Below are 18,001 nucleotides of genomic sequence, written 5' to 3'. Positions count from 1 at the left end.
GGGATAGGCCCTGTCTGACAAGACCCCTACTCTGTCATCCTAGAGATCCCTCCTGGCTTCCAGCCTTATGGAAACAGCAGCCCTCACAGCACCCTGACACTGAGTCAGATAACTCCTGTTACTATTATATCCAGTATTTTTCCACTATTAATATTTAAAGTCATCATTATTTTCCAGGATATTTTAGCAGTAGTCCAAGATAATTTGTTTTCTCTTTTCAAGGAAACTAGACAGGGGTCACAGAAACTTGTAACTAAATTCTTGGCATCTCTTTGAAGAGTCAAACATAACAGCTAAGAGGTAACATTTCAGAGACTTTTAAGAGGATTTAGCTTAGCAGCTACAACTGGCTTTATCTGCAAGGTGCATGCCTTAGCACCTGCCCTACGTTCTGAATATTTGTTCTTATTAATATTTAGGTTAAGTTTTATGTTAAGAGTTCCCAGGGTAAAAGGCCACATAAAATTTGTTTAAGAAGGATATATTGCTATTTTTTTTATGGCCATAAATGTGTATGTAACATCATGCATATTTGGAAATGGGATATGTTTTGCAAATTTGCAACAAAACTGGTGGAATATATAACTGTATACATACAGTCAGGAGTGGATCTTCATATTTCTGAGAATATTCCTTTATTTTTCTCATTTATTTTTCAAAACCCCAATTCAAGATTAGCTCAGTCAGCAGAAGTGTATCTGTGCTCTAAAGAAGCTATACCACTACCAAAAAGGCAGATGGTATTTTCCTGGTTAATATATATATATATATATATATGTATATATATTATAGCAGTAACTTTTCCTCTTAAGTCTTGCTGTCTGTGAACTAACTTTTCAATAATTAATTTTGCTTTTTCTAAAACATGTGACCCTTTCTGAACCTCAGGTGTCATGATGCCCAAGATTAGAACAATACATCTGTATCTACAGAATTGACTGCATTATAACATTGCCAGAGAAAAAATTGGAAGTGGCTTTATTCTGATATACCATCAGACACTGAATTATTTAAAACTTTTTTTTAAGTGATTAACATCATACTAATTACCCAAAAGGTACACACAGAAGTAGCATGATAAAACTGAAAGCAAACAATTGAATATAGTGTTGGTAAAGGAAATCAGTGTGCTTCACTGCTATCTTTGTTCTAAAACAAGAAGTTATAAAAAAATTCAGGCTCCATTAATAGCTTTTCTTTAGAGAAAACAAAATAATCTAACATCACTAATGTAATCCCATTTTTAAAAAAGTACATCTAAAAACCTCTGGAACCCTGCAAGAGGAACTTATATTTTTGTTAACAAGTCTAAGCTCTTTTCAACTTGCACTTTGTAAATTTTTCATGTCTGTATTTTTCACTTTCTCAGTCATGCTACCATCAATTCAACCATTTCCCTGATACTTTCAGAAGTTCTTTGTCTTTTAACTTCATTGAATAGTTAAAAAATATTGGCCAAGAGAAGTTTTCTTATTTTGGTTTGGTTTGGTTTTTGCCTTTAGATTCACTGTTCGATAATGGCCTGCACTTCTCTATGGGACAGGGTCATCAAGCTCTGTTAGTTTCTTACAGCTGTCATAAATGGAGGACACTAATTCCACTCAATCTGTAAGCAGTCCACCAAAATAAAGGCCATTTTTGCATGCCACTTAAAATGAAAAATGAAATAAAGGCAATGTCATTTTGTGGTGGGTTGACCCTAGGTGCCAGCCAAAATTCTATCCCTCTTCTCCTCAGCTCTACAGGGGAAAGAAAATATAATGAAAAAGTTCATGCATCAAGCCAAGACAGAGAGATCACTCTTCAGTGACCACCATGGGCAAAACAGACCTGAATTAGGGAAAATAGTTTAATTTATTACCAAGCAAATCAGATTAGGGTAATGAGATATTAAACTAAGCCTTAAAAAACATTTTCCCACCCTCCCCTTCTTCCCAGGATGAAATTAATTTGCTCCCAGATTCTCTATCTTCTCCCCTCCAGCAGCACAGGGGACAGGGAATGGGTGTTGCAGTCATCTCATCAAATGTTGTCTCTGCTGCTGCTTCCTCCTTAGAGAGAGAACTCACACTCTTCCCCAGCTCCAGTGTGGAGTCCCTCCCACAGGAGACAGTCCCACACAAAGTTTTCCCACATGACTCCGTCCCATGAGCTGCAGAGCTTCATGAACTGTTCCAGTGTGTTCTTCTCACAGAGTGCAGTCCTCCGGAACAGGCTGCTCAGGTAGGGGTCACAAGTCCTGCCAGCAAATGTGCTTCTATAAGGATCTCTTAATGGATCCACAGGCACTGCCAGCATCCTGCTCCAGAGAGGCCTTTCCATGGGATCACAGCCTTCTTTGGGCACCATCCTGCTCTGGCATGGAATACTTCATGGACTACAGGTAGATACCTGCTCTACCATTGACCTCCATAGGCTGCAGGGGGACAGTCTGCCTCACCATGGTCTTCGTCACAGGCTCCAGGGGAATCTCTGCCCCAGCATCTGGAGTTTTGCCCGCTCCTCCTTCACAGACTGGTGTCTCCAGAGTTGTTTCTCTTACATATTCTCATTCTCTCCTACTGGAATTGCATAGTTTGTTGGGTTGGGGTTTTTTTTTGTTTTGTTTTTCCCTTCTCACATCTGTTATCGCAGAGAGAATACTTATGTTGTTGATGGGCTTGGACTTAGCCAGTCAGGTCAGTCTTGGAGCCAGTAGAATTGGTTCAGTCAGACATGGGGGAAGCTTCTAGCTATCATGAGAGAAAGATGGAAATACATAAGCACTGATTTTCATAGAGACCTTTCCTCAAAATGTCTCAGTAAAACAGTTTGCTCTGCTCTCGGGTGGCTGCACGCACAACGTGCATGTGTAGTCATTTGATATGATGGAAACCTTGAGAGAGCACCAGGCTTACAGAAATTCTATAAATTATTCAGTAAGACTAAGGGCAGAAATATGCTCCCCGGTTTTCATATAAGGAGATTGTGCAGAGGAATTGGAAAGCCATGGATTAATATACTGAAGTAAAAATAGGACTGATTCATGCCAAATTAATTCAGTAGGAAACAAAAGGCAAGCTCTGTGGAGAAAAAAAAAGAAGCATAAATTTGTTCATTTTATCTTCACAGTTACTTTTTATCTTACCACCAGAGCATCTTGATGACTCAGAAGCTGATGTATTTGTCTTCACTAAACCTCAGAGGCAGGTAGACAGTGCTTTACTAGTCATACCTCAAATAGCTATAGGTATAGTAGAGAAAGTCTATGGCAAAAGTAAAGCAAAACTGCTCTTGAATCCCAGTGTGGTAATTTAAAAATATTCTTCTCATCACATGAAAAAAAAAAAAAAATTGCTGAAACCATATGATCTATCCTTACACCTACATTATATAAATATTAAGTAGAAATTTCTATTTTCTTTCCAAATCTTTTACTCCCACTTACAATCATTTTAATATCAAAAGTTTTTCACTCCATTCTTCACTAAAAGGACATCTACACATGGATGTCTACTGCAACATACAATAGAACACATAGAACTTATTATTTGTTTCTAACTGAAGGACAAGATATAAAAATAATTTATACATATACATAATTTATGCACATGATTTATAATACATAAGCAACTGCAAGTGAAATATCTTTGAATTCTAAAAAAATTGGTTTTCTCCTATTTGCTTTTAGAGTCATCCATGAGAGTTTTACAAGATTTTTTCTCAAAAGAAATGTTTTAAGTGAAATATCTGAAGTGATGTCCCAGCCTTTAAAAAAATGAAGAACTATAATTCTTCATGGACACCAACTTAACTGTCACACTTACTGAAAAAAATCAGCATTTGAATAGCCTTGCAATGTAGAATAATTTGTTTCTTGCTTGTGAATTTTTTCATCATTGACAGACTTATCACAACTTCTGCTTCACAGTCACTGGGGAAGGATTGGTTAATCAGTGGTGTCCAAAAGAGGAATGTTCTCAGTCTTCTGCTGCTTGTAAAGTCCAATGCACTCTTGTACCTATGTAGTTAAACACTATGGAGACAAAATCCCCCTTCCAACCGAGATTAACTTCATAGGACCAGGACATGATGCAGAGATGACTACTTACTAAGCAAACCAAGTGAACACTTTTGCTGAATCCAGAATAGCATGCTAATAACATGCTAACAACATGCTAATAACATGATAACAGCATGATAATACCATTATCTAGTGTAAAAAATCTGATTTTGCTCCACATAGGGAAAGAAAAACTAAATAAAACAAGAAAAAAACCAAAACAAAACAAACAAAAAAACCCCCTGCAAAACCAAGCAATCCAAACAAACAAAAAATTCCAACAATATTTAATACACTAGTCCTACAAATAAACAAACCAACAAGAAAATTCCCCAACGATGTCTTATATTCACAATTTCTTTCATTTGAAATGAACATGAAATAGAAGAAAGCAAAGATCTCATGATCAGAAAAAAACCAAACATCTGAAACTATCTCAGCATATGGCCAGGTATGCACCTGAACTTTGTACACATTTATAACTTTTCATATTAGCAGAAGCACTTCAGTCACTTGGTATATCAGTTTGAAACCACAGCTATCTCAAAGCACATGGTGTACACTCAAAGTCATGCTTAAAAATTCAGTGGTCCCACAGGCACAGTGCTGACCTACATCCAAGAATGGCACTTTTAGCCCTGAATCTTTGAGTGGTGGGGTCAAAAAAGGATATATAGACATTTTTTCAGAATTTTTATATGTCCAGTAACAGGCCACTGTCAGGATGAGTTGTACAAAATGTCTTCTTCAATGGCATGACCTGTGAGTCCAGTGTGACCAGAGAGTATTAAGTACAGGATATTAGCCTGGTCCAAGACTAATGCAGTGCCTTGCATGCTCTGCAGCACAAGAATATTACTGCAAGTGCACAGCAAACCTCTGCTGTGCAGCTTCTGTTCTCCATGGAACAGAAATTGTCCCCCAATTGAGAATGAGCAGTAATAGCTGTCAGATTTGCATGGCTGAGAGATCAATAGGAATATACGTGGTTTGTACTGTGTCTCACTGAAAATGGTTAATGGTGTCAAGAAGAATCATGGAGAAAGTGTGTTGCTTCATAGGAAGACAGCTGGCTGAAAGAAGGAAAGCTACTTTCTGAGGTGCAGGAGATGCAGTACATTGTACCATCAACCAGAAACAGAAAGTAGAAAATGCTAGAGTCAGATTTAGGTCACTGAACCAAACCGTGACAAAATTATTCTTCAGACAAAACCTTATATCAGATGTTGCAGATAAGCCTGAAACAGAATTTACTGGAGAGCCAGATAGCAAATTTGAGTATGCAGGAAAAGTTTATCCTTATTTCAGTACTGAATTTATTAAGAGCAACACCAGGGTAATTACAAGATCAGGTGCCTTGAAACCACTGACATCAGACTTCGCTGTGCCTTCCACCTTGGTGTGCTTTTCTTTGAAGAGTGACTTGGCAACATCCACTCAACATCCTTCAACATACAAAAGAACACTCAGAATCTTTAACTTTAAATGAAAAGTCTTTCTCTTTTAATTCCTTGAAATAACAAAATAATGCCACTTTATTCAATGTGCACACTTCTAGCTCTACAGTTCTTTGTGCTTTCATTTAGTCAGAAAGTGAATGCTGTTTTGCAAAAATTCTTACATATACATCTGTAAAATTAGCCAGAGTATTACCACTAATTCTCATTTTTAAGTAGAAAAACCAGATTCAGTATCATTCATTTCCACAGCTCCAACAAAAGGTATGGTTTTAAATTCAACTACAGATGAGATCATTTCTGTTAGGTTTTTTTCCAATAATGGAAATCACATCTTTAAGACAGTAAACTGTGGCAATAGTTAAAAGCAGATAAATTGCACAAAGCACAACCAAATCAAGATGTTTTATTTTCCTTTTACTTTTTCACATCAGTCTGACTAAGATGTGATAACATCTGCTTATGTCAGCTCTACTGAAATCATATTAATTAAAATGTTATATTATTCAGTTGCAAAAAAAGCACAAATCCTGGACACTAAGTCCAAATACTCGGAATTGCAGGTGGAAGTTGAATTCAAATTTCTCAATAAAAGCCCTTTTTATGCTTTCACTTATGGTTCAGAGCTAAAATGAGAAGTCCAAATGTCTTCCAGATACAAATGTCAATGATTCAGTTAATTTCTGCTTACAATGCATTTAATATTGAAAGATATGAAATATTTGATATTACATATCAATATGTGCTTCTCACTTTCACATCAAAACATACTTCTCACTCTTTCTTATGAGTCAGTGGGGAGGGAAAAAACAAGAAAATAAAGAGGAAAAAAAATTGAAAAAACCCTAACCACTTTAGTGTCAGTGGAGAGCATCAATTATCAATTGGGTATTTTGTCACTCATCTCAGTTTTTACTTCAGCTTACTCATTTATGGCACCAAAATAATTTGATTCAGGTTCCATAACAATTTCAAAAAGTTATTTTTTCTTGAACCTAATTTCAAGACAATAGAAAGAATCTTAGAAAAAAATTATTTTCTAGCCTGACTCTTCATATCACTTTTAAATCAGTTTTATTATCGTGGAAGAAAGTCATGAATCTCATACAGTAAGCACAATAATATCCATTAGGCTAATAGGAGCTTTTTCATTTCTGCATACTTTCTCTGAGATAATTACACCCATGAACATCCTTTGTATTATGAATCCTAATAAAATTAAGTGATAGTAATGCCTTATCAGCTAAAACTGGGGTGATTTTATGCATCTGTATGTCTAAAAGACAAAGATGCTTCAAAAGAAGCAGTGAAAGCCAAGTTTACACATTTTTTCTAAGAAAGTATATTTTCTCCATATTTGTATGCATATAAAATCATAAGCTATTTGTATATCATATTATACATATGCACATAAGGAAATCAGATCATTTCAATCATAAAGCTCATATTAACCGCTGAATTGCAGTGAATGTATAACTACAAACCTGTAATTTCTCCCCAGAAGTCTGAAGCATTTGAATCCTAAGAGTACTATAACCCTTGTAAGGTTAACTTTTAAAAAAAATTTGAATTGATAGATTTGCCTGTTAACATATAACTCCATTGGTTAAGAAGGACATTGTGTGGTTTCAGTGACTCTGAGAGGAGAAAGGTAGCTGATAAGATTAAAATCCCACATTTGCATACACATGAATTTTAGAGACCTTCATATTCTGATATGAATTCAGAGATGGAAATCAAATTTGCTTCATAACTCGGCAATAGGACCAAGAGCAGAGATGCCATTCTGTCCTGTTTAAATTCCTTGAATGAAAGAACTCCACCTCTCCTTCCCCAAAAGATCTCTAGTCTCCTATAGTCTCTGTCCTGGAATGATTTCTTTTCTAAGTCACATAGGTGAAATATTCAATATCTTACAGAACAGCTCAGAGGACAAGCTAAAATGCAACTAAAAGTATCAACACTTTCACAAGCTCAGTCATTGTTCTCCATTCATGGTAGACTAGTGACAGCATCTTGACTTACTAGAACTAGAAGGTCCCTACTAAACAAGAAATAATTTAAATGTCTCTGGCCTGCTACCCTCTGAAAGAAGGAGACTCTGGAAGACAGTGATGTTCATTAGTTTGTGCTGCCCTTCAACATTTGCATACAAAAAAGAAATTTTCAACCTGCTTTTCACGAGGTAGTCTCAAAGGATCGTCTTTTCCCATTTACACTCATTTAATACCTGACTATGATAGCAGAGAATAGCAGGATAGTGATGTTTAAGATCTACACAACCACTTTATTATTTTCCAGGCTAGTGTGGAAACTCACACAATTAAAAATAATACAATTAAAATAGATCTCTGAAAATCTAATTAATAATAGAGACCTCAAAGAACCCCCCACTTTTCAAAGCTGTATTTCAATTTTGCAGTCCATTGAGTATTTTGATAACAAGATTCATGGGTTATTTAATTTGTTCATAAGCTCTGGCAATAAAAATATTAGCTGTACATTTAAAAGAAATCACAAAAGAAATAAAAGGAATTATTTTATCAGCTTTAATCCCAGCACACCCTAGCTTGAGAATATTGTACAAAAATTCCATCAGTTCCTCTTTGTGATTTGTGGTGTTGGGAATTGCTGATCTAAAAGGTTATGAAATTATGTCTTCTTTCCCCCTGGTTCTTCTTGCAGTTTCATTTTTCACCTTTCACATTTAAGTCTTCAGTACTTCTTGTGTGAGGATTAATGGAGAAAGCTGTGATAAGAGTAGTCAGAGGATTAAGTACCTCTTCATGGGTTTAGTCTTGATTAATATTTTCTAATTAATATTTTCCTATCCCTGTTTACATCATAAACATCTGCCCTAAGCGCTCCTCTGCTCAGTGGTTTCTGATTTTCCTGGTTCCAGAAGCAAATAAACATAATTCAATATGAGAGGTTACTATCAAATTAGATACACAAGTTTCAGGTAGAAGAAACCTGACAGATGGAGCAAGTGACTCACAGAAAGTCCCTGACCCAGTTTTCTTGGGAACTCACACTTCAGAGTTTCTCTCTGAATTTCTCAACCACATTTTTGTCTATGTCTTTACAGTTTCTAACAAATAACTTTCAAAACCTCCTTCAGCATTCCCAGTAGCTCAGTACATTCTCACAGCACATAATATAGTCTATTAGAGGATGTAAAATTTTTCCATTTATAAGTAGCTGAGACAAATTTCTGAGTAATTCCAGTCATGCCTCCTATCTAGAAAAGGCCAGATGCTCACAGTAGGTGCTGATTTTAAAGACCTGATCTTGATAGAACCTGTTTGAAAAACCTAGCTGGTACGCAGACTTCCTTGGTCTTTTCCAAAAGAGCATGCAATGCCAAAGGTGATGAGGGGTTTCTCTTTGCTTAGCCATTAAACAGTTTTCTAACAAATTTTATTCCTTGCTTGTTATTTCCATGCTTTGCCTGGAGAATGTTTTTTTAAAATACAAAATCACAAATATATAACTGCATCTTTGTGTTTTGCTTCAATACTGATGCTGGGATAACATAAGAAGACAGACTTCACATCTTTTTAAGTTTAGGGAGGGATGTTTTTGTTAAATAGCTGCACTGACATGTACATAGAAAACAAGATATTTAATCACAGGTTGCTGCCTATCACTGCAAAATAAATTTGAGCCCTTGATTTTCATTTCTCTTGTTTATTTGATATTAACCTGAGAGAAATTTTTAAAAAGAGGAGTTCATTGTCACTTGCCAGGAATTAATTTTTTAAGTTCTACTTTCTAATAACCTTTTAAAAATTAATAGATTATAAACATAATTATTAAAATCTGCTTTTAAGTTTCAGTATATTTTTTACAGAACTTACAATCATGAATTCTTAGTACCACAAGAATTTTATGTGAAGGCAAACAAAACCATTTTCAGTTAGTTAGCATTGGAATATTTCACTCAACAAATCACTAATTCAATAGCAAAAGATAAATTTAACAGGTGCAACATACCAATTCTTTGGCATTGTGCATTATATCTGCCTTAGAAAACTCTTTACTAATAGACTGAAGAAAAGAAGGTCATTTTTCTTGCAGAACAAGCTCCTTATTGAGGAAGTGGTTAGGGACAAGAGGGTTCAGCTTAACTAGGTATCAAAGGCAGTTGAAACACCATAGACATTCAAAATTCAAGAAAAGCTGCCAGAAAGAAAATTATTTTTTTGTAGTGTCTTAGCAATTTCCTACTTTTTGAAGAAAAAAATAAAAGCAGTGATCACTTGAAACATGAGCCAAATAAAGTGTCGAACTATGTGTTTAATACAAATAAGTGATTAAGGCATTCGCATTAAACTTTGAAGAACAAAGGTAAATATTTTTTTAAGATTCCCCTAACTCACGTTCCAAAGGTGGCTGCTGATATCTGAGAATTGAACTTGTTGAACAGAAAGCTTTTGTTTTATATAACCAGAAAAACAATTAAAAAAAATATTGCAGCTAGGAAAATAGGATTCTCAAGTTCTTAATTATTTTAGTGGCAAATGAAACATAAAGCCTCTATAGTTACCTCAATACTTTCATGTAAGTGAGCACAAGAAAGAGGCAGAGGTACATAAAATATGCCATATATTTTTTATTACTATGGTCATCAGTGTTCCAAACTTAATTAATATTTCATTATTTAAAAGTTAATGTAATTTACATTCTAACAGGATGTTACCTGAATTTGCCTGTACTTTCTCCTTTTACGTTATTAAACATTTAAAGCAAGATAGTGATTAAGGATTATAGAAATCAAATCCATTTGTTGCAATAATTTCAATTTCTTACCTCCTAGTATATAGAACATATTCTGACACAACAAGATGAACAGATCACACAATATTGTTACAGATAATTGTTTTATCTGCACATTTTTTTTACTAATTGACAGGCAATTTTATGCATTTATAGTACTGATATAAAATTTGTTCTCCTGAATGTACCCCCTACAGAAATGAAATTTCTTATTCTCATTTGTATGCTAACTACAAAGAATACCAGCAATCACACACAATCTTAAGCATTTTGAATATTTTTATAATAGACCTCAAGTATGCAATCAAGCACATTTATTAATATCTGCTTTGTAAAACTGGGATATAAAGCAACCTTGCATTTTTTAATGTCAACATTCAAATTTCCCCTGAGAGGAAAACAATTTAAAGAAAAGTAATGTTTTTTACAGAACTTTAGTCTTCGGTACTCTGTTATATTACAAGGTCCTTTCTGTAACTCGTCTACTTTTATGCAACTTCTTTATCTACAATGTCCATTTCTAATAACATCAGTAATCTGGGTAAAAAAAGAAATACAGAATCTGCAGTTTATACCTCTGGGCATAAAATTCTGTAATTACAAGAGCTATCTCTTTATATAACTGTTTAATCTTCAAAAATCTGAAGAGAATGTAAACTGTTACACCCAGAATATGTCATTAACAAATGAAAGATCTTATCTTAAAAGTATCATCTGTATTTTAATGTGGTATCTTCTCTAATATGGTACATTAGCATTCAGTAAAGACACAAATTTATAATGGTGCTGAAGATGTATTTCAATAGGAACACTATGTCTGTCTTAACTGTTAAAAATTAATGATCTTTAGTACCTGGTCATGGCCCTTTATGATAAAGAGGCAGTGAGGATTACCTGTTAGGGGAGTTATTGTACTCTTTGAAAGGTTATATTAATTCAGCCCTGTGCCATATGTAATTAGTCAACAGTAGATGTTATCACTGTGAACTTGTCAGACACATTTTTCATTAAATAATTTCAAATACTTATGAAGAAAATTAATAATCGCCCAATATAAAAATGAAATATACAAAATAGACTTCATTGTTCCCTGTTTCTTTTTTTACTTATTTTGAGAGAACATTAGAAGTATTTTTCATATTTCTCTTACATCAAAACAATTATATTATTGTTATTATTATACCAGAAGATTTAAAAGCTGATGCAAAAAGTGGCTGGCATACCACCCCTCACATCTAAATGTTAGTCTTTGTATGAGCACACCAGGAAATGTGCCAAGTTATTACCATTTTTCAAACTTGAGGTTTGTCTAAAAATCAGTTAATTCACTTGAAATGGCAGATACTAGAAATAGCCTATTTGCACAGAATAACGCCAGTGTGGGTTTTGGTAATCTTGTTAATATCAAATATCACACTACTCATAAATTCTGATTACACTTTATAGTAAGCCTTATAAGACTAGATTACTTATAAGACTAGATTTCTATTCAGTTTTGAATTTCATGCACTATCTCTCCACTGCTTTAACTTTTCATTGGGGAAACCGAAAAGTAAAAATGAAGCAAAATTGTGCATGAAGCAAGGCGTGTTGGGCTAGACCATAGGGATTTTTTTGGCAGTCATTTCTAAATGAAATGCTAAATTTGGAATTTGCCTCTTTTGCTGTTTGACAGCAGTGAGTATCATTAGAACAATATACAACATTCAACCTGTTAGCTTCAGAAAATAATTTCTTCAGAAAGCTCAGTTTAAGAACAGATGCTACATGGTGGTTTATGTCAAAAACTATTGAATGCTTGCTCTTCACAGAACTTAAAAGTGAAGAGTACTGCCGGATAACTCAGAACAGCTTTCTGAAACTTGCAGATAAAAGGATCAAAATATATTCCTTAATATGTATATTTAATAAGAAGTAAGCAGCATGACTGTTCTGAGGAACATTCTATTTCTGCAATAAATGTTCTTGTTAAGAGATATGCAGTACTTAGATCCTTTTTTTTTTTTTTCAAGTACTAAAATGAAATTCTTGCCCATGGGCGAGTTTAAATACGTTTACATAAGTTTAAATTTGATCTTTAAACAAAATTTCTGCATAATACATTATAAAAATATCTTTCTTTACTGTTTAATATACGATACAGAGATTCATTTACATTTCTGCTTATGTTTTATAATGATTCTGATTTCTCTACCACAACTCCAAGGAGACTCATCTTGACCACACTGCAATGTCCGACTTAGAAATTTACGTTATCTATTTATACTCTTACACATAGCATGTTCTTTTAAAAATAATGAGCTGAAAATAAAAAAATCCATGGACAATGACATAAGCCATATGCAAAGTTTAACATAAGAAATTTTTCCAGAGATTTAGGTGGAAATACGTCAGATTAATAAAAACTGAAAATGAGCATCCACAGTAAATTACCTGGGATTGTTAATGAAGGATGGTCAACTTAATAAAACTGTTTGTGATAGCAATTACCAGAGTTGCAAAGTCTGCTCTTACAAATTAGGTTAAGAAAAGAAAAAAAGAAAAAGAAAAAAAGATCCCTTTCAGACTGGGAGAACAGTTGAAAGTTACTGCAGTGGCTTCTTTTTCTTTCCTGGGGCCTCATCCTGATTTTATGGTTCTTTTGCTTTCTTAGTTTTTGTCTTTTCCTGTTGAGCAAAACTGCACTCATGGTATTAAAGAAACAAATAATGCATGAGAACTTAAGCTGTGAGCATGAGCTAAACCAAACAGAGGCCTGTACCCTGCTTCAGCTTTTTGTCATCCCCCCGGTATGACTGTGACAGGGGAGACATTGACATATGGAGACACCTGTACTGCAGAAAGACAGCCACAGTGTCACCATAGAGCAGCAGTGAAAGTCTGACCGACACAGAGCAACATCAACCCTGGCCAACATACCTCTTGGGAGCCCTCTCAGAGATACCAGCTGGATTTTAAGATGTCTGTCCCATCTTCTACTCAATTGCTTAGGAAACAACACAGACTTTCTGTTTAAATGTGGTCACTAAAAATTTTTTTTCTGGTCTCCTGAGTGATACTTGCCGTCTTTTTTTTTTGCCACTTTATCTCCACAACTTCTTTTCACTCTTGCATTTTTCCCCTTTGAGGTGTGCAGTGAAAACAGCAGTTCCATATTTTCTCCTGCAGGCAGATATAGGGACACAGAGAGCCCCAGTCTCTAAATTCAAGCCCTTCCTTATGACTTGTGAGCCACAGGTTCAGAACGGGGATTTAACTCTTGATCTTCCAATAGTTCAAGGACGTCCCCTAAAAACATGTCTGTCAATGCTGTATCTCTGGGTTTCTTTCTTGACACTTTTCTCATTGGCAAAAGAAATTGAATTCATATGAACTTGCAGTGCTGCAGTGTTTTTTTATGAACCAATCTATTAAAATGAAATTTAAACAAAGGATATAGCAATACACAGCTACTGTATTCTTCAGAGTTTACATTTCAAATATGGCCTTCTTATGCACAAAAGGAAATTGTTCCTTATTTGCATAATAAAGTGGTGAAAAAAATCAAGCTGTTAGTTCTACAGAAAAAATAGAAATTATTAAAAAAAATACCTTGCTGAGGCACTAATGAGTCCTGAATTTTAATTTTTCTTCCATTCTTTCTGTTGCATTATTTTGTGCAGTGTCTTTATTTCGAATAATTATGATGAAAATATTTTATTAATAGGTTGATTCTTTTCATAGAATCATTGAATTAGAGAATTTCTCAGGCTGGGAAAAAACCTTCAAGTATGCATGATCCCAGATATCAATCCATGCATTTGATATTATATCTGTTTCCTATAAGATTAATTTATGAGCATGCAACTGAAGGTTCTTCCTTCAGCTATATTACAAATGTTGCCTTCCAATAACTTCCCTGAAATTAAAAGTGTACAAATTCTGCCTGCAAAATATGTAGGAAGACAACAAATTGTGGACTAGGAACTAAGACTTCCCCTGCTCACCTCATATGCATATCTGTATAGGCTTACTGAAAATAAAGATACTATTATATTATTTCAGGTATTGACATCCATGATTTTCTCTTTTCTGTACCAGTAGCTGTTATTTGGTTCTTCAGAGCAAAATGAACTTTATTAAACAAACATTGTATGGGACATGTTTTCTAAAACATTGGTGCTCATTTGTTGAGGAAAGAGAGGAAGAAAGGAAAAGGTAGCACAGACATAAACTGAATCAGAGTATCAATATCTCTACATACGATAATCTGGATGATCTATATAATACAGGCTCTAAATTGTAGTTTAGCATTAGCTGAAGACAGTGATTTGTGTTAACCTGGCTTGAACTTGAACTGATGTGAATAATGTAATGTAACTGGAAATTTCCTAAAGACACTTAGACATAGTAAAATGCTGTAAAACACGATACAGTTATAGATTACAGGAAGAGAAAAACACTTCACCTTTCTCATATCTTTGTAGCGTTGGAGATTTGTCACATGGAATTCCCAAAAGTCTCAATGCTCTTTTAATTAAATTCTGTCCTTTTTTTAATGACTTTTCATTACACAGAAATAATGAAACATTTTAATCTTTTATCTCTTTAGAAAAAAAAAAATCAGTGTTAATTCTTGCAAAGAAATAAATGGAAGCTCCTGTGCTAGAGGCAAAGACATCAAGATCAGAACTTACTTAAAAAAATTAGTCACTTGTTTATTAGATCAGTAATAGAATTCTTCCAGATTTATTTTTCCTTCCTTTCTCTAATATAATTTTCACAGTATGAATTAAGAGAGTTTAATAAATATATTAATATTATGTATGTTTATATATATGTGTGTATATATATATATATAAATAAATATATATATATATTTTTAAAGTACAAAAAGGCATATAATGAACCTGTCAAAGGCCTTGCTTGTAATTTGGCTGAAAGGATATTATTTCCTGAGAATGAGATTCTGTGCCCATACACTTCTTCCTGAGATGTTCAGTGAAGTACCCTGAAAATGGATGTTGAGAGTTTTGAGTATCTACTGGTATCTGCTACCTTAAAATGCTGTCTAAAATGCCTCAGTGTAAAGTTCAGGTACGTATAAACTTCATCTTGCAAAGAAAGTGTTTCGGGTTTTTTTGTTTTCTTTTATTTACTGAAAAAATCCTTTCTTCTAAGATTATTGAAACAAACAATGAATAAATGTATCTTCCTATCTGTTAACATACTTTTAACAGTTTAACTGCTACTGTTTAAATTTACTCTACCAGCTTCTAACTGATTTTGTTGCAATACCCATCACTAGAGTACCACCGATATAAGAGCTGAGTTGAATAAATATCATATACTACAACTCATATAACATAGACAGAAATTCAGCTGTTATATAACCCAGGAATAATTCTTCACTTCCTCTTTCAGTGCAGCACACTTTGTCCAGAGAGATTCTGGAAGTCTGGAAGTAAGGCTGGTGCTTCTCTCTCAAGTGGACTCTGGGGATCAAGAAAATAGGAAGACAATCTGTTTCTGAGCAGTAGTCCTTACATTCTGTAAATCACATCTTATGCTCAGCAAGAAAGAGAATGTGGCTGCTTTGCTTACCCTTACCTTGAAAGCAGAGCAGGAATGATCCTTCTCTTTTAATTTTAAAAAGAGCAGAAGGACACAGTGTTGTTTTTTGCTTTATTTTTTTTTCTGTAGAACTTCCCTCTACTAGCCATTATACCTGGTTCCACCTGCCTACACTTGCTTGTTTCTGAAAATAGCAGGACACTTTGTGCCTGTTTGGTTTCCTCAAGCATTAGAAAGCATCCCTGAAGAAAAGGACTTGGGGGTGCTGGTGAATGAAAAGCTGGACATGAGCCAACAGTGCATGCTTGAAGGGCAGGAGGCCAATCACATCACGGGCTGCACGGCCAGCAGATCAAGAGAGGTGATTCTGCCACTTTGCTCTGCTCTGGTAAGACCTCATCTGCAGTATTGCATCTGGCTTTGGATCCTGCAATACAGGAAGGGCATGGATGATGGAGTAGGTCCAGAAAAGGTCTAGAAAAATGATCAGGAGACTGGAACACCTCTCTTATGAAGACAGGCTAAGGGAGCTGGGATTGTTCAGCCTGGAGAAGAGAAGTGTTTGGGGACATCTAATAGAAACCTTTCAGTGTTTGAAGGGGGACTACAGGAAGGCTGGAGAGGGACTGTTTGCAAGGGCTTGTATTGATAAGACAAGGGGCAATGGTTTTAAATAGAGATGAGTAGATTTAGATTGTATGTTAGAAGAGATTTCTTTACAATGAGGGTAGTGGAAAAATATAATATGTTACTCGGTGAGGTAGTTGTGGCCTCATCCCTGGAGGTATTCAAGGTGAAGCTTCTCTCTCTTTGCAACCTGAAGAATACCAAGACCATCAACAGCAGAACCCTTCTGACAAGGCAACCTGCACATGGGAGAGATCGTTGCATACTCAGGTGTGTCAATACCAGAACTAAAACTCTCCCATAAGACTTTTGAGTGCCTTTTAGCACATACATGACTATTTTGAAAACATGATTATTGAAGTGTGACATGATGCTGTGGAATCTGTGGATAGTGAAGTGATTAATAATAGCATGTATTCTGAAGCATTTAGTTTTCAAAGCATAAACTGCACCTTTTCACTCCAAAGCTAGGAGCAGTTTAAGAACATTATTACTGATTAGGCATCATGTAAGCCGTAGAAGAGTATATAATCAGTCTCTTATCAAAACTTGTGAACAAAAGTCACCAGTTTTCCCAAAGAACACTACAAAGAAGAACGATATTTTCACTTTAGACAAAGAACTAGCTGTACCTTGATCAGATGAGATAGCCAAACCCCTGAAGCAAAAATATAAATTAAAGCTAAGTTTAACACACATTTTGTTTATACAAATAGAGATGAGTCAATCAGAGATCTAGAAAAAATTACATTCAGACAGAAGAGATGTAAAAAAAGATGAAATTCTTGTGCATTTTAAAGATTTAAACATTTCTGTATTTGCTTTGCCTTCTTGATAAAATATGACTGTGGGTAGGGAAAGAAAAATGGAAGATACCTGTGAGTGAAAATGTCAGAAATCACCATGAGTGGTTTGCTTTTAAAATCTACTTGAACAAAGAGGGTGAGAGAAGAGTCATTCTGTTATGGGAAGATGTACTATTCCTCATCCAACATAGTGAGAGAGGAAAATCTGCTGCTGCTCCGTGTCCCCAGGTGCAAGAAGTGGTGATGCTGCAGAGGTATTCCCAGCAAGTATGCACACACAAACCACATGTACATACTAGATATATGCTGAATCTTATTTGTGAGCAACATAAAACGGGGACATAGCCTGTATTCTTATAGGAAAAATTATTATACCAGGTCCAACAGCCTTAGAAAGACTGTTGCAGCTCTGTGTCCCCAGGTCTAACTAGAGGCTGAAGATGTATTACCAGGGCATTTGCACAAATGTGGACAGCACCAATGGTCTTATCTTGTCATATGCTTGTACAGATTGTTGTGCACACACATATACATATACATATACATATACATATACATATACATATACATACACACCCACCTAGGTCTGATGGGGACTACCCTGGTCCCACAGCCAACCCTGTTCTCCTCTGAACCCTAAAGATACACATGTGCTTTCATACCAAGAGAAAGGATCCTTATCCTACAACCTAAAACACTGTATCATGCAATTTCTGTTCAAGCCGTTCAGAACATGA

This window comes from Calypte anna, chromosome 2, assembly GCF_003957555.1.
Source record: "Calypte anna isolate BGI_N300 chromosome 2, bCalAnn1_v1.p, whole genome shotgun sequence".
Lineage (NCBI taxonomy): Eukaryota > Metazoa > Chordata > Aves > Apodiformes > Trochilidae > Calypte > Calypte anna.
Note: the sequence above shows the minus strand (reverse complement) of the source record.